We start from the raw sequence: 23,310 nt of genomic DNA on the forward strand, positions 1-23,310 counted from the left end.
GACTTTTTTTCTTTTTAATTCGGCCGAAGTGGTACTCAGCATAAGATCCATTAATTTTTCTGATTTAAAACCACTGATGGATGTGCTCACACTTTTCCCTGCCTTCTTCCTGAATAATAAAACCTTGAGGAATTTCAGCACATAGGTTTATAAGCAATTTTTTTACTGGATAGATTTATCTGAAATTTTGAACAGTATGTTGAATATTATAAAAGCATTTATATATGATATAGAAAATAGATGCTAGTTCTTCTGTACTTTAAAATTATTTTTTCAATCAAAACTAGTTCTGCAAACTTACTGATCCCGTGGTGATATATTGTTAAGACAGTAAAAACAAATGGTAGATTGTACTGAAGACTTTTCATTTAAGATATATGGTGTGAGCTCAAGTACCAGAAATTGGGGCTGCTATAGCCACAAAGGTCTCCTTGATAGCACAGCAGGTAATTGATTTCCTGGGTTATTCAGGAGCCATGAAAATCAAATCTTTGTGTCTGTTTTGATTTCACCACAGCTAGATCTTATATCTTCATTAGTCCTTTATCTGAACAAATAAAATTAGTTCAATTTCTCAGTCCCAAATTAGCTCCTGGAACATAATGACCCTCACTTTTTTGACAGGACATAGAATCCATAGCTACTAGCCTGACTACAGGAAGCAGTCTCTACAGTTTCTGACTCTGAAATCCTGAATCAGACCCGTAAGGTGCGTATTTTATGGAGTCTTCAGGCACTTAACTTTGCTTTCTCATTTGTAAATGCAAGCCAAGCCAGTTTCACTCATCTAGCTAGTCTTACAACATTCTAGAGTTTAGATTAAAGATAAGAACAAAATGGAAGGCTGTTTTACAGAGTATTTGTTGTGTGTCTATAGAAGAGAGAAGGTTGTGTAGGAGAGAGAAGAGAAAACTGTAGGCTTGTGGATGTGAAGTGCATCTATAACGATGAGCAATGGGGAAATGTAGAAGGCTGTAACTTAATAATGGGAACATATTGTATAAAAATAAATTCTGATCATAGGAGATAGCACTATAAACCTATTAGAACAGCTAAAATAAAAAATAGTGATAATACCAAATATAGGTAATAATGTGGGGAAACTACATCTCTCATATATTGCTGGTTGGAATGTAAAATAGTACAGTCACTCTGGAAAATAATATGACAGTTTCTTACAAATCTAAACATGCACTTTCCATATGGTCCAGCAATTGCACTCTTGGGCATTTATCCCAGGGAAACGAAAACCTATGTTTACACAAAAACGTACTGATGAATTTTCATAGCAGTTTTATTTGTAATAGTAAAAACTGGAAACAACCCAAATATCCTTCAGTGATTTAATGATTAAACAAACTCTGGCACATCCATACAATGGAATACCATTCAGCAGTAAAAAGAACAGACTACTGATACAGGCAACAACCTGGATGGATATCAAGGGTATTATTCTTAGTGAAAAATGTCAATCTCAAAAGGTTATGTTGATATGATTACAATTTATTTAACTATGGAGGTGGAGAACAAACTAGTCGATCCAGGGAATAGGACAGGGAAAGCGTGTGGTGGTTGGGTGGTACAAATACAAATGGGTAGCATGAAGCAGTTCCTTTATGCCGATAGAACAGATTTGTATCTTGATTGCAGCAGTGGTTTCATGAATCTATACATGGGAAAAATTATATAGAATTATATATATGCACACAAACACACATAAACATATGCATGTAAAAATGGTGAAAATAAAATAAATTCTGTAGTCTAGTTAATAGTGTAGCTGACAGCATTTTACCAATGTCGATTTCCTGGTTTTGATATTGTAGCACAGTTTTGTAAGATGTCACTTTTGGGGGAAATTAGGTTAAGGGTGCAAGGTAGCCTATGTACAAGTTTTTTTTAGCTTCCTTTTTGTTATTTTAAAATGAAAAGTAAAACAAACAAACTGACAAAAGAAACACCCGGTTTGTTTCTGTTTTAATTATGCTCATCGAAGGCCTCCCTCCCTCTATATAGTATACACACTTACTATGTCTTTGGTCATTTACAATGTATTTTACTCTCTTTTGGAGGATTATAGTCAGTCGTAATTATGTGAGAAAAATGCCACTGGTTGTCAGCACCAAATCAAGATGTCAAAAGGATGTTGAACTGAAACATAGGGTAAGCACCACACTGAGGAGAGGAGAAGCAACTCTCTTCACTGGACTCTATAAAGCTGCATCTCGCATCTGTACCATACTGGATCAGTGGACAAAGGAGTAGGTATATGTACTCTCTTGTTCTATGGATAGAACACAGCACATAGAGTATTAATTTCCTGTGTTTAGAACAATGATGATCTGTGCATAGAAAAAGAACAAGAGTCTTTTTTTAAAGAAAATTATTATACTTTAAGTTCTGGGATACACGTGCAGAACGTACATGTTTGTTACATAAGTATACGCATGCCGTGGTGGTTTGCTGCACCCATCAACCCGTCATCTACATTAGGTATTTCTCCTAATACTATCTCTCCCCTAGGCCTTCACCCCGCGGCAGGCCCCGGTGTGTGATGTTCCCCTCCCTGTGTCCATGTGTTCTCATTGAAGAACAAGAGTATTAATGGCAATCCGTATTGTAGGGGAAAGAAACATGCAAGAAAATAGTGTAAGATTAAAGTTAGCCAAGAGAAACAAGCAGGTCTTTAATGTTTGTTTAGAAGGGAAAGGGATTATCTTGAAAGCTGGAGGATGAAATAGCAAGGTAAGCATAGGAACATTCTGATGGACATGAACTATAAGTAGAAGCCTAGTAAACAAATGAACTTGGACTCAGTGCTTTCATTCCCTGTTGTGTAGTAACCACCTTAACAAGCTGGAAGCCCCATCAGACAAGATGTTGGATCCAATCAACAATGATTTCCTAATTATTTTGGCTCTCAGTATGTCTCCACTGTTTTCAAATTGTTAAAAATCCAATAGTCCCCCTGGAGGCTGCACACATGAATACCCCTACCTTGTTTCCTTTTGTTTGAGCAATCGTGTGTTCCATCAAGTAAGGCAGGTATTAGTTATATATGACGAAGTATGGCTAATTTCTTTTTTACAGGCAAATAAATAATTTTGCGGCTCATTTGGCTGATCATTTCTCTGATTTGCTTGACCTTTGCTGTGCTTTTTTATCAGCTGGTTTTCTCAGACCTCATTTTCCCCTGCAAAGCTCCAGTAACCAAATGAATTTCTGGACCTGTCAATCTGATGCCATAACCTGTTAAAATGGGATTCATCAGAAGAATTTCATTATGTTTTTGTTAGAACAGTTGTCAGAAATCTTTCATTCCTGCTCTCTAGACCCATTGCATGACAGGTGACTGATACACACGTGAAGGAAGTGTAAGTTTTAAGTTGAGATGCCAGTTGAGTTGAAAGCTTCCTACATATAATATCCTTTGCAGAAAAGATTTTCCAGTGGCCAACTGTGGGCGATTAAACTTGAGATCTTCTCCTTTTGAAAAATTAACCTAGGTGTGAAAGTACTATCAGTTTAAACATTAAATGTATGTTTGGGGAGCAGCAAGTCCCCAGGGAAGATTTAGGTTGAAAGTGGAAAGTAGTATTTGCAAAGAGTAGTTTAGTGTGATTGCCATTTGCCTTATGAATAATCTTTCACTGAAGCAATTAACCTGCAAAATAGAATCTGAACCAGGAAAAAGGAGGGGGGATCTTTGTTGCATCAGATGCAAATAGTTCTAAGCATACTCTTTCCCTACTTAACATTCCCTCAGCTTGACTAAATTTTAAACAGGCTTCTTACTGACCATAGGTTTCTGATCTCCCTATTCTTAAAACAATGTCTTAGAAAACTTACAATGATAAATTCTTTCTCTGTCCCTTTGAGATGTAAATCTTCTAGAATCCAGAAATATTTTTCTCAAGGACCTAGGACCCTTTGAAATACAATCATCAAGAAAGCTAGAATTCTTGTCTAGCTGTGGGAAGGCAGGAGCCTAACTTCTATAAGCAACAATTAGTAAACACAGATGGCCTAATCATGTTGACCAACAGCTCCACTAATGTCTGTCAGAACTTTTCTGTTAGCTCACTCCAGCATTTACAAATCCTCCTGTCTTTTGTTTCAGTGGAGTTGAGTTCAATTTTTGTCTCCTGTTATAATAGTCTCTCTCTCCTATTGCAATCATCTTGAACAAATCTTGACTGTTTAAGTGATTCAGTACAAAAAATTGATCCCAGATAATTTCTTTGACTTTATTTTTAACTTCTACAGATATGTTTGGATATATTTTAATAATGGAAAATTTTTGCATTTGGTTTACCTAGTTTTGACTCTGTGTCACAATTAGATCACTTTTTTTTTAAATAAAACTTTTAGAAACGAGGTTTTGCCATGTTGCCCAAGCTGATCTTGAACTTCTCTGCTCAAGTGATCTGCCTGCCTTCCAAAGTGCTGGGATTACAGGCATGAGCCACCAAGCCCAACCATGATTTATTAGATCACTTTAAAAAGCCATAAGTGTCATTTAGGGGCTAAGGCCCTGCCCTCCTCCCTTTTTAAAGTAAATATGTAATTTGAGGGTCAACCCTAGGCAAAATGATGTAGCATAGTTCTTTCTTATCAGCATGTCCCTCTCTCCGGTTTCCAGATAACCTAATCAACTTTCTGGGGGTGAAAGGCCCTCCTTGCAGAGCTGAGTCAACAAAACCAGTAGTGGCAGTTTCTACTCTGTTCTGAACTTGATCCCCTGCCCTTTGATATTTGGCTGCATATCTCATTACTGATATAGTTTTGTCCTAAGAATGGCCTTCTGCCTTTTACAGAGGATATCTACCACTGACTTCTCTGGCTCCTAGTGCAGAGTCACAGCCCACTGCCCACAGAACTTTAAGATATTGATCTGGTCTGTCCTCCAGAGTCAGTAAATATTAAGTTTCAATGTTTCAGAGAGCAGTAGTGGCTGCTCATCTCCAAGAACCAGAGCCTTGGCTGATAATCACTAACCACTTTCTTTTCTTTGATAGGGTTGATATTTTGGGTCAGGGAACCAAGTTCAACATGTCTTTCAATTATACAGTGCAGTAAGCAGCTTCCTTATAAAACTAGGCAAGGGTACATACAGCCCTCAGTCACAAGGGTCATGAGACACAAAGTCTCAGGTAAAAGGCAATAGTTTTAAGCCATTCTAATAGGTGCCTGATAAAGTGTATTCTTAACAACCACCTTGGCTATAAAGTGCTGTACCCAACAGTTAGATTGGACAGGCCTGAGTCTTTTCAATTCCTGTCTCCTCTGCTCATTTGCCTCTGCCATTTACTGCTTTTGGCTATTGTATCCTGACCCTTCACTGGGCATCCAAAGGCTTCTGTTCTGATACCTGGGTGATGATATGGCTTTATTCTTCAATTCCATCCTTGCCTCTTAAATTGAGTTTGACATTTGGCCTTAAATTGAGTTTGACATTTGCTCAAACTATTACAGAAATGACCTTACTATGGCCACTATTTTGGCCTCACCACTGCTTGCCCTAGAAAACCCTGGAATTCAGTCATTTTGTAAGACAATAATTTTTATTAAATTATTATGATTTTAAAGATGAAGCCCAGAATGAAGTCAGAAAAAAATAGCTATCAGTATTACTAAATGACATCAACACATCAACTGATGCTAATTGGGAAGTAAGTCCACATGTAGTAGATATAGCATGATATCCCAGATTGACAAAGTCTGTGACCATAAAATATGATTACACTTACTTTTAATAACCAAATGATGGTAGTTAGAAGCCTTCCTGACAAGTTGCCCCCAATTAGCCCCTTCCTAATGCCCACTGGTTATTTCTATGAGACCCTGAGGCATCCACAGTCCAGCCTGCCATTTGGGGAAGGCTTCCCACTGACTGTGCCTATTTTCAGAATGCTAATATCCATGTCAAGAGTGGTGTCTCCAAGTGCTTCTTTGGTATGCCAGAGAATCCCTGGATGCTGTGTTGAAGTGGGAAGTATAACTTCTTTCTTTTCTGCTGACTGTCACACTTCATTGCTTGGGCCTAGAAACTTTCTCTTGAACAGTTCTCCGTGTTAGCCCCTTAGCTATAATCTTAACAAATCTCATATGAAAAAAATGCTCTACCTGTTTCCAGTGGTCTTCATTCTTTCCTCTTCCAACTTTCTCCACCTCCAAGCCAACAAGTGCTTCTTTGCACCCCAGCTCTAAAACAAAGCCCTTGGGGACTCGATCAAAGACAGTAGTTGCTAAGAGGAACAGGGAGCATGGAAAGAAGGTGAGATATTGTTGGCCTTAACAGCATCTGAGCTCCACTCAGTGAGACAAAAATGCTTGATAAGCTAACAAAAAGGGATTTGGTAAAATGTAATCCTTCACCTGAGTAAAGGCCTTTTCCTCTTTTATTTTCAACTCTCCTTGGTTGCCCTGTACCACTGATTTCTGCCAGGAGATGGGCTAAAAGCTATCACCTGGCAACTCTAGAAGAGGTGGATGTCAGGGAAATGGATTTACCAGGTCTCTGGATCTCTGAAGCTGGGGGCACAGTGCACTTCAAAGATCAGGCTGTTAGTGGATGCTATTGATGTGATTTTGCTGCTACCTTTGCTCATGAAAAAGAGATGAGCCAGTTGGGAAAAGCAAGAACAAGAAATTAAGGGGAGAAAACCAATAAGAGTAGAGAAGTCTGAGAGATCTGCCTGAAGTAGGGGCCTCTCAAAACAAAATGAAGCATTTTTTTTTTTTCTGTAGGTAATCTGAAACAACATAACTTGAATCACGTTAGTTTGTTTTTTCCTCTCCCCTGCTTAGGAAGGTTGAATGGTCAGGGAAACTGCATTAAATCCTGTTTTCACAGGTGCTGCATGTGCATACAGCTAACCTGGTAACACCAAACTGGATGAGCTCATTCCTTGAGACTGGAATTACAAGATTGGAACAGCTCACTAATAATTGAAGATGATTTGGAAAAATCATTATCCTTCCTCATGTTTTACAAGGTTTTTATAACTCGTTTATAAGGTCCTACAGCTAAAAAAAAAAATCATGCTGTATTTCAGAGAAGTTTAACTTGAAAATATCTTTTTCACAAATTAAAAATCCCCATTTTATACATTATAGTTGCAATTGTATCCTTATTGTTGAAAGACATCCATACTACCTGCCACTTCTTTAGAATTTAAAAAAATCTATAAATAAAAAATATAACAATTGCAAATATGTAAATAACTTCCAACATAAAACAAAATTTATAGCAATTATAAAAAGTTCTTTTATACTAAAAATTAAGTTGTAATTATGATAGAAATGATCTGTAAAAGGTATTTTTAGCATATTTATTAATATTGGTAGCAATAATAATACCCCATTATATATGCATATTGTTTGTATTTTAGAACCTGTGATAAATGAAAATGGTGTTCCTAGATAAGAACGAAACTGTGTTCTATGGCTAACAAGGTTGAAACTCACCTGACTCTGAGAAATAAATCAATTTGGTTTGTTTATTTATAATTGTCATTTTTCCTTTTACCAATATCTAAATTATTTCACTGTAAAACTTTCATGGAAGAGTTTCAGGAAAGGCTTGTATTTACATACTATAGATGAGGTAATACAACACAGTGATTTAGATCAGCAGTCCCCAACCGTTTTGGCACCAGGGACCACTTTCATGGAAGATAATTTTTCCACAGATCAGGAGTGGGCGGAGTTTGGGGGGAATGGTTTCGGGATGATTCAAGCGTGTTACATTTATTGTGCACCTTATTTCTATCATTATTACATTGTAATATGTAACAAAATAATTATATGACTCCATAATGTAGACTCAGTGGGAGCCCTGAGCTTGTTTTCCTACAACTAGACAGTCCCATCTGAGGGTGATGGGAGACAGTGACACCCAAAGTGTGCTGCTTATGTCCAGTCTACTTCATAATTTCATTTTGATTGCTGTCCCTGCAGAAAACCCTGTAACATTCTCAAAATTCTATTCTCTCTAGGGTAAAATGAAACTGTGGGAAATAGCACAGAAGACTCTTTACAATTTAGGACCAACCTACCAAGACTTCTTGATTTCTTTCCACTCCTTGCCCCTCACTGTGTTTGATTTCTACCTTCCAGTCTGCACTTCTCACTATATTCCAGAAAAGGCCTGTTAAAGAGATCTGATAGTCAAAACCAACCTCTTTTTTGCTTGTCCTCTCTGTTATACATAAGAAACCAGCTCTGTTGCAGTTCCATATGTGCATTACTAATTTAATCAGTTAGCAGGACACATACTCTTTATAACCAAAAAAATCGAAGCATGAAATCTGGGAGTCATGCTCATTCCCAAATATGGCATAACAATGTTTTTCTTCCCCCCAAAAGTAGTGCCCTTCACCAAAGAAATCCTGGGGATTGGCATTTTCTTCATCCACTCCTTTCATTATTTTCTTTACCTATTTCTCTGAGTCTATTAGCATCCTTGGAAGGGGGGAATGTATCTTATTTATTGTTATATCTCCCAGGCTCACATATCACTCAATAAAGATTTGTTGAATGAAACAATAAATGGATGCAAGACCAAATGAACAAAGAAAAGCCACGGGGAAGATAACAATGTTATGTCATAATTCAAGATCATTTTTTTTCTGTTTTTTTCCCCTCCAGCTTTATTGAGGTATAATTGACAAATAAAAATTATATATATTCAAGGTGTCCAACAAGATGTTTTGATATACATATACATTGTGAAATGATTATCACAATCAAGCAAATTAGCATATCCATTACCTCACATAATTACCTTTTTTGTGTGTGCTGAGAATACTTAAGATTTACTTTCTTAGCAAATTTTAAGTATACAATACATTATAATTAACTATAGTCATCATGTTGTACAGTAAGTCTCTAGAACTTTCTTCATCTGCAAGTTTGTACTCTGAGCAACATCATCGTATTTCACCCCCCACCCCAGTTTGAGCACTGGTAACCACATTTCTATTCTAAGTGTTCTGGTGAAATTTCTTCCTTATTTCACTCCCAATGAATAACACAAGAGAAAAATAAACAACAAAAGCCAGTCAATAATTATAAAGTGAATCTTACCAGTATAGAGTTATAAGCCTTGTTTATACTTCACTGCTAATGTTATAGTGAACAGTGTTTGAATAATGAAGAGTAAAGGAATGATGGCATGCTCTGAGAGTTCTTGATGTGGTTGAAGCAAAATTCCCAACAGACAGACTTTTTGCTATTTCATTAGTGTTTATAGCTGATAAATACCTTGTATGTTCGCCATACTATTGTGTTAGTAACATAATTTTATGTAACACTAACAATAAATAGATAAAAGCAAAATTGGGAGGCCTAAAATTTTAATTTCAAGTTGTTGTTTAGAAAAAAAATTACATTTTGTTTTTAAGTAACTGAATTTGAGCTCCAAGCATTTAATTCAGTAAATTGTCTCTCAGGATGCATGAATATATAAGCAGGTTAACTGATGGGCAGTGAAATGCAATTACCAAATGAGTTTTCAAAATTTTTCTCTAATGGAGCCCTGGAGTAGATTTTGTATTTTAACAGAGACATTTACTAGGCACATGCTGACATTTTAAGTGATCCAAGATAAATAAAAAGCAGGACAGTCCTAAAATAAATTAGTTTGTAATATTTTGTTAATTAGGATGTTAATTGGCTACTTTTAGATCAAAATAAAAATAGCTTAAATAAAATTGGAAAGTTTTCTCTGACATAAAAGTCTGAGTTAGAAGACAGTCCAGTGTGTCAAGGTGGGACCACTCCACAGGATATCTCAGGGACTCAAGCTTCTTCTCACTCACTACTCCACAGTCTAGGGGGTGTTAACCTTGGCTGCCTGTTCTAAGCTGGTTCATCACTAACACACCTGAGTTCTAGACCTAAGAAAGGGGGAAAGAAGAAGTAGAAGGCAACTGGCTTAAGTGGATCTCACATTACTTTAGGCCATCCTATTGGCTGCAGGGGATGGTGGGGAACTTAGCCTACACCTAGCTGCAAGGGCCTGGGAACACAGTCTCTAGCTAGGTGGCAATACACAAACCCTGTACCATTTGAGGAATGGCAATACTAAAAGAAAGAAAGGGATGGGCATGGGCGGGTGCAGTGACTCACGCCTCTAATCCCAGCACTTTGGGAGACCGAGGTGGGTGGATCACGAGGTCAAGAGATCGAGACCATCCTGGCCAACATGGTGAAACCCCGTTTCTATTAAAACTACAAAAAAATTGCCTGGGCATGGTGGTGTGTGCCTGTAGTCCCAGCTACTCAGGAGTCTGAGGCAGGAGAATCGCTTGAACCCAGGAGGCAGAGGTTGCAATGAGCCAAGATCGTGCTACTGCACTCCAGCCTGGTGACAGAGCGAGACCCCTTCTCAAAAAAAAAAAAAAAAAAAAAAAAAAAAAAAAAAAAAAAAAAAAAAAAAAGAAAAAGAAAGAAAGAAAGGGATAATGGATATTGAAGTGCAATTAACAGTCTTTATCACAAGTGTGCAGTTTCAAAGACACCGAAGTTTTTTGTTGATCTCTAGCCTGTACTTTTTAAAGTAAATCGATGTTCAGAATTGAAGAAATCAAGGAAGAAGGTCAAAGAACTTGGAATTCTTTCCTGGAAGAATCAACCAGATGAGGAGGATTTAAGTATCTTGCCCACTGTTTTATGTTTTTGATTTATAGTTTCTGTATAGCAGTGATGGACAACATGGAAAGAAAGGAGAAAATTGAGAGGCAATAGCGGCAATAATTGGATCATTAAATATTGATTATATACAGTACAAGTCATTTTCTTCAGAATGCTCAAATGGCAAAGACAACACCAACATGAATTCCTCAGCAACTACCTGCAATGCTTAAGAAACAAGAAATCAGATCTCTCTGGAAATGTGCCTTGAAGAGAAATGGCCCGAGTTGTTTGACATTACTCATTGTCCCTCAGAGTCACTTCCTAGTGAAATTTCATGTTCTGATTTCATCGTAGTTGCTCTTTAGGAAGAGAAAACAGCTCCTGGGAAAATGAAATTCTTTCAAGTTCTTTAACAGGCTTCTGTTGACCTAGCTACCACTGACTTCGGTTCAACCAGATTTTCTTGCTTGTTTGTCCAAATTCTCTATCACATGGTGACTAAAGCGTATCTTTTGACATTTCTCATGGATCATCGGAAACACGTTTAGGCAATGGATGACATCAGAATAATTTGTATTAGAAATCCTTTTATTCACTGAGATTAATTAACAGTATGGCATTCAGGGAATTAGCAGTACAACTCCTCTTGATGCTAGTTGGAGTTTGTGTCCCCTGCAGGGATGACACTCAATGAAATCTTGCAAGTCATTTCAAAATAAAATAACTCTCTGTCAGAAGTAAATGTGTGCCAAGCCAGTCACAGAAAATGCTTTAAAAAATAGCTTGCAAAACTCCCTTGTTTGAATGTGTTAGATTTTGGTTAGCTTTGCTCTAATTATAAGTTTATAACCAACCTGAAAGTGAGAGAAGCTTAGTATCTAGAGCTGCATACAAAAACATCTGCTTCCAAACTCACTGAATGGCTTTGCTAAGGGAATGGTTTTTTCGAGCTCTTCTGAATGTAGGTGGTATATCCAGCCTAATGATATGTCTCAGTTTGCCTCAGTCAGTCCTGGTTTATGTCTGTTGCCTCAGTATAAATATTAATAGCACCCCTTTTTACTTCCCAAAAGTGTCCCTGGTTGAATGATAAGTTATATGGTCCTGTTAACTATAGTGAACCTTGAAGTTAAAGATATTTCTCTTTTTAAAGAAGTACATGTTCTTAGATAAGCTTAGGATGGGTTGGATGTAATACTAGTAGGTTTAGTACTGGCTAAGGGACATGAAATATTGAGCCATTTCCTCCCTCTGAATCCTGAGGGCAGGGTTCAAGTCTATTAGTGGGAACTTAGACTTGAGGTTTTATAGTCCTGACATTTGAAGATCCATGCATGTCAGAATTTAAAGTTTTTTGAGACACACACTAGAATTCGGCTGCTTTAGGCCCACTGCACTGCAGCTACATATCGGTGGAATTTTGTTATTACTCTAGTCTCTTGAAGTCTTAAAAACGTTTTATTTTTGTTGAAAGAACCTAATGTTGGCATTCCTGCTCCATGCCCATATTAACATAAATATAATTTGGAATTTGAGAATTGAGGTAGCATACCTTGTACACACTAGGTTCTCAATAAATATCTGTTCAGTTGAAAGTTACTCTTTTTCTAAACTGTGTTCATAAGTCACTGAATAATTAACCTTTAAGCCAAGCCTTATTGAGAACTGTGAAGGGTTTGAGAGTTTACCTTATGAACAAGTTAAGAAGTTAACCTGTCATAGTTTCATGGATGCTGACCAAAGTCATGAAACTTCTGGGCCAGAAAAAAGACAACTTTTACTCATGGCACAATAGGAACCTGTAGGAAATAGACTGATGGATAAAAAGAGAGTTATTATAAAGAGTTGTCTCATGGGATTATGGATGCTGAGAAGTTCCACTATCCTCTATCTGCAAGTTGGAGGCCCAGGAAAGCTGGTGGTACTGCTCCAGTCCAATTCCAAAGACCTGAGCACTAGGGGAACCGATACTGTAAGACCCAATCTGAGTTTAAAGGCCTGAGAACCAAAGAAGGCTAAGGTCCAAGGGCAAGAGAAGATAGATGTCCCAGTTCAGGAACGAGAATACATTTTCCCTTACTCCATAATTTTGTTCTATTTGGGCCCTTAATGGATTGGATGATGGCTACCCACATTGGTGAGACAGATCTTTTTCACTCAGTCTACCAGTTCAAATGCTAGTATCTTCCTGAAACACCCTCACAGATATACCCAGAAATACTGTTTTACCAGCTATCTGGGCATCCATTTTCCCAGTCAAGTTTATATGCAAAATTAACTATCACAGTGTGCATCTCAGCTAAGGAACTCTGAGCTTAGGGGACTCCTATCTTTCATAATGAACTGCACACAAAACTGCTCCGTCTTTACCTTGGAAGGAGACATTCTTATACTGGACAGCAAATAAATCTGTCCACTATTCCCAAGGGTGACTCTAGATCCATTTTTCAAAGCTGTAATGAAAACAGCCTTGAAAAAGGAGACTGCATAACTAAAACAGCACCACTTAATCAGTATCTTCCCATGTCTGCCTCCCCCTAGCCCCTGGCAACCACCGTTCTACTTTCCATTTCTATATTTTGACTATTTTAGATTTTACATATAAGTGAGATCATGTGGTATTTGTATCTTTGCGTCTGGCTTATTTCATTAACCATAATGCCCTCTAGGTTTATTCACATTGTCACCAAGGTCAGAAAAATTTTTAAAAAGACTGAATAATATTCCATTATGTATATACACCACATTTTCTTTACCTTTTCATCTATCAGTGGGTATTTAAGTTGTTTCTGTCCTTTGACTATTGTGAGGAATATTGTAATGATATTGAAATCAACAGGGGCATGCAGATATCTCCTTTAGATAATGATTTCTTTTCCTTTGGATATATCCCAGAAGTGAAATTGTTATACAAGATGAGTAAGTTCTGAAAATCTAATGGACAGCAATGGGAATATAGTTACCAATACTGTATTGTATACATGAAATTTGCTAAGAGCATAGATCAGTATTTTCACCACACCTACCAAAAAAAAAAAAAAAAAAACTGGTAACAGTGTCAGGTGATTGATATGTTAATTAACTTGATTTTGTGGTATTATTTCACAATTTATATGTATATCAAAACATTAACTTGTATATACTGCAAGTATATATAATATTTACTTGTTAATTATGTCTCCATAAAGATGGAAAAAGAGGGAGAGAGTACTGCAAAAGAGATAAATCATTTTTAGGAAACATTGTAAAAGAAAAAGGTGTGGAACAAACACTCTCAGTGCTACTGTTTGTAAGACATGCAGAAACATAAGAGACCCATGGAAAATTTTCTCCCAATATGTATATGTAATACAGATTTGAGTTTCTAAGTATAAATGTAATTTTATGTATAACATTAGTTATCTAATTGCTAAATCTTCATTTCCTAATCAGCTGTGATCACAGACTAAAGAAAGGTTATTTTTATCGTTTGACTGTATTCTTATTTTATTTTACACACCAAAAAGAAATGCATGTAAAAGTTTGTTAGGGATTATATCTGCTCTTGTTTCTTCGTATTATACTATATACTTACTATTTAAAGTATTGCATAGATATTTAGTAAACATGGTTACTGTTTTTGAGTAATTTATGTAACCAAGAGGTAAAATAATTATCACCCAGGCATTTATTTAGCTACGGCATAGTTTGCTTTCCTTGTATAATGGAGAAGAAATGTTAAAGATGATTGTAATATTTTATGCCTGGAAGAATCCTCCGGCAGTAACCATAGCTCAATGTATATTTTGATTTGATGACTGGAGTGGCTGGATATCTTTGAATCCTTCATTTCCTTATATATTTTCTACTTTACAATGTTTTTGTTTCTCTTCCTTTCATTTCATCAAAACCTATGAATTCCTATTGATTCTGAATTCAAATAATCAAAAAGCCCAGATGCTGAATTTTTTTTCTGGTGGGGAGGTTAAGTTTATACTATACTTTTACAAGAAAAACAATGCATAACAAAATCTTAATAAGGACTCAAAAGCATAACTGCAACAGCATGTTTTAGGGTCAGAGCAGGTTCTGTTTAGCTTTCTAATTCTAGTGGTAACAAATACATTGTAACCATAACAACTACTAGTTATTGAAGACAAATTATTTGCCAGGTGCTTTTTTTGTGTTATTTCTAATCCTCAGAATAGTCCTGCAGGGAAGGCTTTATCACCATTCATAGATCAGAAATTGAGGCTGGAGGTTAAGGTCACTTGCTGTAGGTAACAACTCAAGGCCTTTTATTATCCTGCAATTCTCTTTGAATCATCAAAGATAGAGGTCATTATGTTTAGGGTGGCTTTTAAAAATGGATAATCCTAAGCATTCTATGGCTTACTATTTCTGTTCCAAAATATCATTTTATTTTCACGTTTTAGTTAAATGAGGACATAAATTATACATTTAAAGTAGCTAAAATCTGTATAAGTATATACGTATATATGCATGTATGTATGTATATCCTTCTAACACTCTGTCACTATGTATGTATATGTATGTCTATATAATTTCAGCAACAATTAATAGCATGGAGGTTTTTTTCTTCCTAGAGGCTTTCTCTGACACATTTTGTTAATTATTACTTAATCTTCTGTGGTCACTTAAAGCTTTATTTATCCCTCTACTATAGCACTTAACACATTGCCCGTGATTAATTTTTTTTTTTTTTTTTTTACTGTGCCTCTATAAGCCCTGAAGGGCAGGGACTATTTCCTATTTATTTTTCTATCTGTGGGTCTAGCTTAGTGCCTGGAATTTGGGAAGTGATTAATATATGTTTTTGAGTAAAATAAAAAGTGTTTAGTTTACTCTGACTGTGTACATTTTGGCCACTGCTGTGGTCTTTCATTTTTCCAAGTAATTTATATAAGGCATTGTTATAATTCATCAATGTTACTTTAATAGCATTGAAATCACTGTGAATCTTAAAATAACTGACATATTCTATAGAAATTGCTGACTAACCTAGAATATGAACCATATTGTTTCTTTTCTGTAACCTACTTCTTTCCAGAATGGCATTATACTAAAGCGTGTAAAACCATAAGGCTTGGAGGAAATTTGAGTGGTTATGTAATCTACTGCCTTATCATTAGGCAGCTTGAAACCTAACCTGGATTAGACACTTTTCTCAAACACTGCCTACAAAGACAATTCTATAGCTTTACTTTGCACGACATTCTGTGATTTTTGTGTCACTGAGAAAATATTTCTGAATACATAATCTGCATCTTGCACTTCAGAGTTTAAGCACTATAGGTTAGGCCAAATGTTTTTTGGAAGTGTAGAAACTCTTTACTGCCTGTGTATTAATCACAAGAGGCTGGTTCATGCTCGTTCAACAAACAACCTCCAAATCTCAGTGGCTTAAAATTACAAAGGTTTATTTCCCGCTCGCAGTATATGTATATCATGGGGCAGCTTTGCGGGCTTTGCATCGCTTTGTCTGGGTTCCAGGCTGATGGGTGGCTACTATGTGGAACATTGCTATGGCAGAGGATAAAGAAAGGTAGTGGCTAAACACAGTGAGAAGCTGGCCATCTATGAGGAAGCAGGCCTTCAGCAGACACTGAATCTGCTATCACTTTGATCTTCCTCGCCTCCAGAACTGCGAGAAATAAATTTCTGTTATCAGTCACCTAGTTTATGGTATGTTCTTATAGCAGCCTGTAAAGACTAGGAGATACAGCACTTCTGTCTCTTTGATTTTAGCCCTATAAGCCCATTTTGGATATCTGACCTCCAGAACTGTAAGAGAATAAATTTGTGTCATTTAAAGTCACTAAGTTTGCAGTAATTTGTATAGCAGCCAATAGGAAACAATTACAATGGTCTGTGACTCTGTCTCTGTATCTTCACCACCAGATCTTCCACCCTCTGCTCTGACCAGTGAGCCCAACCCACTCTCAAAGGTGTCTGTAGTCTACCCATCATATATCTATCTATCTATCTATCTATCTATCTATCTATCTATCTATCTATCTATCTATATCTAAAAATATATATATATTTATTAGACTGAGTTTTTATTGTCAACTATGCATAAAGCATAAGTTTGAAGAAATACTTATTCAAACTCCTAGGGCTTAGGTGTTTCTATTTCCCGTATCTGGATGAAAGTTCCTTTTTTTTTTTTTTTTTTTTTTTATAGGTTTAGAGCTCTTTAATTTTCTCTCATAATGCTTCCTTTGAAAATAGCAAGCTAAGTAAATAAAGGTCTCTCTATTGATAGAGAGGATGAAGGCTGGAGTAATCTTATCAATTTTGCTATTTCATTACCTCCCAATTTGTGTTTGTCTGAGATCTGAGTCCTTCACTTGAGCTTCGTTTTGTAGGTGTTCCTTAGACAATACATTCCGTGTCCCACAGTAGTCAAATTAAGCCAGAATAATTGTAATTCAATACATAGGTCCTATGTATTGCTTTTGTAACAAAACAAAAAAGCTTCAAGCAACACTTTTTGTGTTTCTTGTATCTTATACACATGTATGTGTACATTAGAGAAATGAAATCCTGCCACCTTAAATTTCTCCTCACAGATTAAACATGCTTTTTTTTTCCCCCAGGAGCCTTGGAATAGCTTCTGTTAGAGGATGGCCGCTGTGATTAGAGAAGGGAGCAGTGTCGTGCCTGCCATTTGAATAAGGATTCAGTGAGGTCTATAATGCTGAGCTAGTCAAAGGAGGAAACTTGAAATATACATCAAAGGGAATTTAATCTAGGCAAAGCTAAGAATAAAAAGGTCCATTTCATGGAGAAGTGCTAATAAAAAAATTGTGGAGTGTGAAAAAAGGCTTACTGGAAAAAAAAAGCCTGAAAAGGGAGGACATAATGTTAAATGGTGACAAATAACATCCCAGCTTTTATGCGCATCAAAGGACTAGCGTTCATACTGTAGAAGTATGTGCTAATTTAATGGTTCTTTTGACTTAGCTCTTTCATAAGTTGTCAGCATTTACTGATGACTAGAGCTTTGGCATTTAATTTTTAGGTAAGAACAACCATGATCATGATATTGACATCACTGTGATACGGGAGCATTCACATCACATTCAGAATTGTGCATTCTCAATGCACAATTTGCTTTGTTGAGTTATGGTTAGTGCCATAGACCAAATGTGTGTGTCCTCCCCAAAATTCATATATTGAAACTGAATTCCTGGTGTTATGGTATTTAGAGGTAGGACCTTTAGAGGTGATTAAATCATGAAGGTGGGGCCCTCATGACTGCAATCAGTGCCTATATTAGTTCGTTCTTACATTGCTACAAAAAAATGTTTGAAACTGGGTAATTTATAAAGAAAAGAGGTTTTCATTGGCTTATGGTTCTGCAGGAACCAAAGTGGCTTCTGCTCTGGGGAGGCTTCAGGAAACTTACAATCATAGTGGAAGGAGAAGGGGAAGTCTTACATGGCACATCTTACCTGCGTGGAGCAGGAGGAAGAGAGGGCGGAAGACCATAGATACTTTCACTACATACTTTTAAAGGACTAGATCTCAGGAGAACTCACTATCTGAGGACAATACCAAGGAGGATGGTGCTAAATCATTCATGAGAAATCTACTCCCATGATCCAATCACCTCCCACTGGTCCCATCTCCAGCACTGTGAATTACAATCAACATGAGATTTGGTGGGGACACAGATGAAAACCATATTAGTGTTCTTATAAAAGAGACCCCAGAGAGCTCCCTCAATCCTCCCACTATGTGAGGATGAGGCAAGAAGACTGCTGTCTATGAACCAGGAATAGAGCTCTCACCAGATGCCCAATCTGTTAGCACAGCCTCCAGAAATGTAAGAAATAAATGTTTGTTGTTTAAACCACCAAGTCTATGGTATTTTTGTTATAACAACCCAAATGGACTAAGACAGTTAGTGTATCTTTAAGGCTAGCTATCTTGGTTGAAGCCTGCTTTTTAAAGGATCTCCTAGATCTCCTGAGATCCAGTTTGAATTGTTTAGCACTGTTCCCCTTGGTACTGTCCTCGGATAGTGAGTGAGTTCTCCTGAGATCTGTTCCTTTAAAATATTCTGTCCTCTCAAATCCACTATATTATGCAGAATAAATCTCTATTATGTGGCTATAAACAATGCTAGAATTCCAGGTAGCCATCTCCCACATACTTGTCATTGACCAAAACATGGGTGGCTGAGAAAAAACCTATTATTAGTGTTTGGAAAAAGAGCGTAAAATGCAAGTCACACTGTTGGCATCTCAATAGCCTCATTTTCATACATAAAATAACACATGCCTTAATGTGAAAGGCATTCCAAATCATAATATGAAGAGACAGTTAATTGAGCACAGGACACACACAATTCATTGAAATAGAGGATTTTTCTATAATTATAATATTTATTGCTCTATGTTGTGTGTCTAGCACAATGTTTAGGAAGAACCCTTTTACAACTATTTGGAAAAATATATATCCAATATTTGTGAAAATAGGAAATGTTTAGCAAGGCAGAGAAGGGACTATTTTTGTCCTTTGGACCTGCATATTAATTTTTTTAAACAATTAGCCATTGGCAAGTTGAACAAGTAATCTTCAACACGTAGATATATTGTGCACTTTTAGAAAGTTTAGCTCTGGAGGGCATTTTATGAAATTTCTATGTGTTTTACAGCACAGAGATTTCTCCCATTGGAAACATATTTACCTAAATTAAAATTTGACAAAAGAAAGGTGACTTTCAATTCAGTTCCAGTGAATTTGTGTTGGTGTGGGTGATATCACCATACCTTTTGTTTTAAGATTCTTGGAAGGTTTGCTTTGGTAGCAGCTATAGACAGCTAAGATCATTCTTCGTGAAATGTATGGCATGCAACTTAGCATTAATTCTGGCAAAATCATAAATGTTAATACACCAAATATTCTGGTATCAAGGCTAAAAATCTTTATCATTATGTAAGCATATTTTGTGTACAATACAATGGAAATTGATATTCATGATTATGCCTATGAGGCATCCCAAGATAATGAAGAAGGTGCCGAATTAATAAAAGTTAAATTATATTTGCCTCAGTTTTGGAGTTGGTGTATTTGATTGTATTCTGTTTGACAACTGATTATTTATGTATGGTATATGAAGTGACTTTCAATTTTCCGTAATAGAGCCTATAATACTTATGAACAGATTGAGTTCACAAAATATATTTGTATATCAATTTGTTTGGAACTAGGAAAATATGTTTCCTTTTTTTTTTTTTTTTAGAAAAAAAATTAATTTAATTTTATTTATTTATTTATTTATTTATTTATTTATTATTATTATACTTTAAGTTGTAGGGTACATGTGCATAACGTGCAGGTTTGTTACATATGTATACTTGTGCCATGTCGCTGTGCTGCACCCATCAACTCGTCATTTACATCAGGTATAACTCCCAATGCAATCCCTCCCCCCTCCCCCCTCCCCATGATAGGCCCCGGTGTGTGATGTTCCCCTTCCCAAGTCCAAGTGATCTCATTGTTCAGTTCCCACCTATGAGTGAGAACATGCGGTGTTTGGTTTTCTGTTCTTGTGATAGTTTGCTAAGAATGATGGTTTCCAGCTGCATCCATGTCCCTACAAAGGACGCAAACTCATCCTTTTTGATGGCTGCATAGTATTCCATGGTGTATATGTGCCACATTTTCTTAATCCAATCTGTCACTGATGGACATTTGGGTTGATTCCAAGTCTTTGCTATTGTGAATAGTGCTGCAGTAAACATACATGTGCATGTGTCTTTATAGCAGCATAATTTATAATCCTTTGGGTATATACCCAGTAATGGGATGGCTGGGTCATATGGTACATCTAGTTCTAGATCCTTGAGGAATCGCCATACTGTTTTCCATAATGGTTGAACTAGTTTACAATCCCACCAACAGTGTAAAAGTGTTCCTATTTCTCCACATCCTCTCCAGCACCTGTTGTTTCCTGACTTTTTAATGATCGCCATTCTAACTGGTGTGAGATGGTATCTCATTGTGGTTTTGATTTGCATTTCTCTGATGGCCAGTGATGATGAGCATTTTTTCATGTGTCTGTTGGCTGTATGAATGTCTTCTTTTGAGAAATGTCTGTTCATATCCTTTGCCCACTTTTTGATGGGGTTGTTTGTTTTTTTCTTGTAAATTTGTTTGAGTTCTTTGTAGGTTCTGGATATTAGCCCTTTGTCAGATGAGTAGATTGCAAAAATTTTCTCCCATTCTGTAGGTTGCCTGTTCACTCTGATGGTAGTTTCTTTTGCTGTGCAGAAGCTCTTTAGTTTAATGAGATCCCATTTGTCAATTTTGGCTTTTGCTGCCGTTGCTTTTGGTGTTTTAGACATGAAGTCTTTGCCCATGACTATGTCCTGAATGGTACTACCTAGGTTTTCCTCTAGGATTTTTATGGTATTAGGTCTAACATTTAAGTCTCTAATCCATCTTGAATTAATTTTCGTATAAGGAGTAAGGAAAGGATCCAGTTTCAGCTTTCTACTTATGGCTAGCCAATTTTCCCAGCACCATTTATTAAATAGGGAATCCTTTCCCCATTTCTTGTTTCTCTCAGGTTTGTCAAAGATCACATGGCTGTAGATGTGTGGTATTATTTCTGAGGACTCTGTTCTGTTCCATTGGTCTATATCTCTGTTTTGGTACCAGTACCATGCTGTTTTGGTTACTGTAGCCTTGTAGTATAGTTTGAAGTCAGGTAGCGTGATGCCTCCAGCTTTGTTCTTTTGACTTAGGATTGTCTTGGAGATGCGGGCTCTTTTTTGGTTCCATATGAACTTTAAAGCAGTTTTTTCCAATTCTGTGAAGAAACTCATTGGTAGCTTGATGGGGATGGCATTGAATCTATAAATAACCTTGGGCAGTATGGCCATTTTCACGATATTGATTCTTCCTATGCATGAGCATGGTATGTTCTTCCATTTGTTTGTGTCCTCTTTTATTTCACTGAGCAGTGGTTTGTAGTTCTCCTTGAAGAGGTCCTTTACATCCCTTGTAAGTTGGATTCCTAGGTATTTTATTCTCTTTGAAGCAATTGTGAATGGAAGTTCATTCCTGATTTGGCTCTCTGTTTGTCTGTTACTGGTGTATAAGAATGCTTGTGATTTTTGCACATTAATTTTATATCCTGAGACTTTGCTGAAGTTGCTTATCAGCTTAAGGAGATTTTGGGCTGAGACAATGGGGTTTTCTAAATATACAATCATGTCATCTGCAAACAGGGACAATTTGACTTCTTCTTTTCCTAACTGAATACCCTTGATTTCTTTATCTTGCCTAATTGCACTAGCCAGAACTTCCAACACTACGTTGAATAGGAGTGGTGAGAGAGGGCATCCCTGTCTTGTGCCAGTTTTCAAAGGGAATTTTTCCAGTTTTTTGCCCATTCAGTATGATATTGGCTTTGAGTTTGTCATAAATAGCTCTTATTATTTTGAGGTACGTTCCATCAATACCGAATTTATTGAGCGTTTTTAGCATGAAGGGCTGTTGAATTTTGTCAAAAGCCTTTTCTGCATCAATTGAGATAATCATGTGGTTCTTGTCTTTGGTTCTGTTTATATGCTGGATTATGTTTATTGATTTGCAAATGTTGAACCAGCCTTGCATCCCAGGGATGAAGCCCACTTGATCATGGTGGATAAGCTTTTTGATGTGTTGCTGAATCCGGTTTGCCAGTATTTTATTGAGGATTTTTGCATCGATGTTCATCAGGGATATTGGTCTAAAATTCTCTTTTTTTGTTGTGTCTCTGCCAGGCTTTGGTATCAGGATGATGTTGGCCTCATAAAATGAGTTAGGGAGGATTCCCTCTTTTTCTATTGATTGGAATAGTTTCAGAAGGAATGGTACCAACTCCTCCTTGTACCTCTGGTAGAATTCAGCTGTGAATCCATCTGGTCCTGGACTTTTTTTGGTTGGTAGGCTATTAATTATTGCCTCAATTTCAGAGCCTGCTATTGGTCTATTCAGGGATTCAACTTCTTCCTGGTTTAGTCTTGGAAGAGTGTAAGTGTCCAGGAAATTATCCATTTCTTCTAGATTTTCCAGTTTATTTGCGTAGAGGTGTTTATAGTATTCTCTGATGGTAGTTTGTATTTCTGTGGGGTTGGTGGTGATATCCCCTTTATCATTTTTAATTGCATCGATTTGATTCTTCTCTCTTTTCTTCTTTATTAGTCTTACTAGTGGTCTGTCAATTTTGTTGATCTTTTCAAAAAACCAACTCCTGGATTCATTGATTTTTTGGAGAGTTTTTTGTGTCTCTGTCTCCTTCAGTTCTGCTCTGATCTTAGTTATTTCTTGCCTTCTGCTAGCTTTCGATTGTGTTTGCTCTTGCTTCTCTCGTTCTTTTAATTGCGATGTTAGAGTGTCAATTTTAGATCTTTCCTGCTTTCTCTTGTGGGCATTTAGTGCTATAAATTTCCCTCTACACACTGCTTTAAATGTGTCCCAGAGATTCTGGTATGTTGTATCTGTGTTCTCATTGGTTTCAAAGAACATCTTTATTTCTGCCTTCATTTCGTTATGTACCCAGTAGTCATTCAGGAGCAGGTTGTTCAGTTTCCATGTAGTTGAGCGGTTTTGATTGAGTTTCTTTGTCCTGAATTCTAGTTTGATTGCACTGTGGTCTGAGAGACA

The 23,310-nt window shown here is 36.8% G+C and overlaps 2 long non-coding RNA genes across 2 annotated transcripts in view; one reads left to right on the plus strand and one right to left on the minus strand.

Moving 5' to 3' along the window:
- The first annotated feature begins 696 nt into the window (after positions 1-696).
- LOC105481906 (uncharacterized) overlaps positions 697-23,310 on the plus strand; it is a 101,590-nt gene continuing 78,976 nt past the window's right edge. Inside the window, exon 1 of the long non-coding RNA XR_011625370.1 lies at positions 697-709. This is a non-coding gene — a long non-coding RNA (uncharacterized lncRNA). The remainder of the gene's footprint in view (positions 710-23,310) is intronic.
- LOC105481905 (uncharacterized) overlaps positions 1,528-23,310 on the minus strand; it is a 38,594-nt gene continuing 16,811 nt past the window's right edge. The window contains exons 2-5 of the long non-coding RNA XR_987261.3: positions 6,127-6,248; positions 2,998-3,249; positions 2,030-2,284; positions 1,528-1,666 (exon numbers count right to left, since the gene is read on the minus strand). This is a non-coding gene — a long non-coding RNA (uncharacterized lncRNA). The remainder of the gene's footprint in view (positions 1,667-2,029; positions 2,285-2,997; positions 3,250-6,126; positions 6,249-23,310) is intronic.

The sequence above is a fragment of the Macaca nemestrina genome, chromosome 7, assembly GCF_043159975.1.
Source record: "Macaca nemestrina isolate mMacNem1 chromosome 7, mMacNem.hap1, whole genome shotgun sequence".
In the NCBI taxonomy this organism is placed as follows: Eukaryota; Metazoa; Chordata; class Mammalia; order Primates; family Cercopithecidae; genus Macaca; species Macaca nemestrina.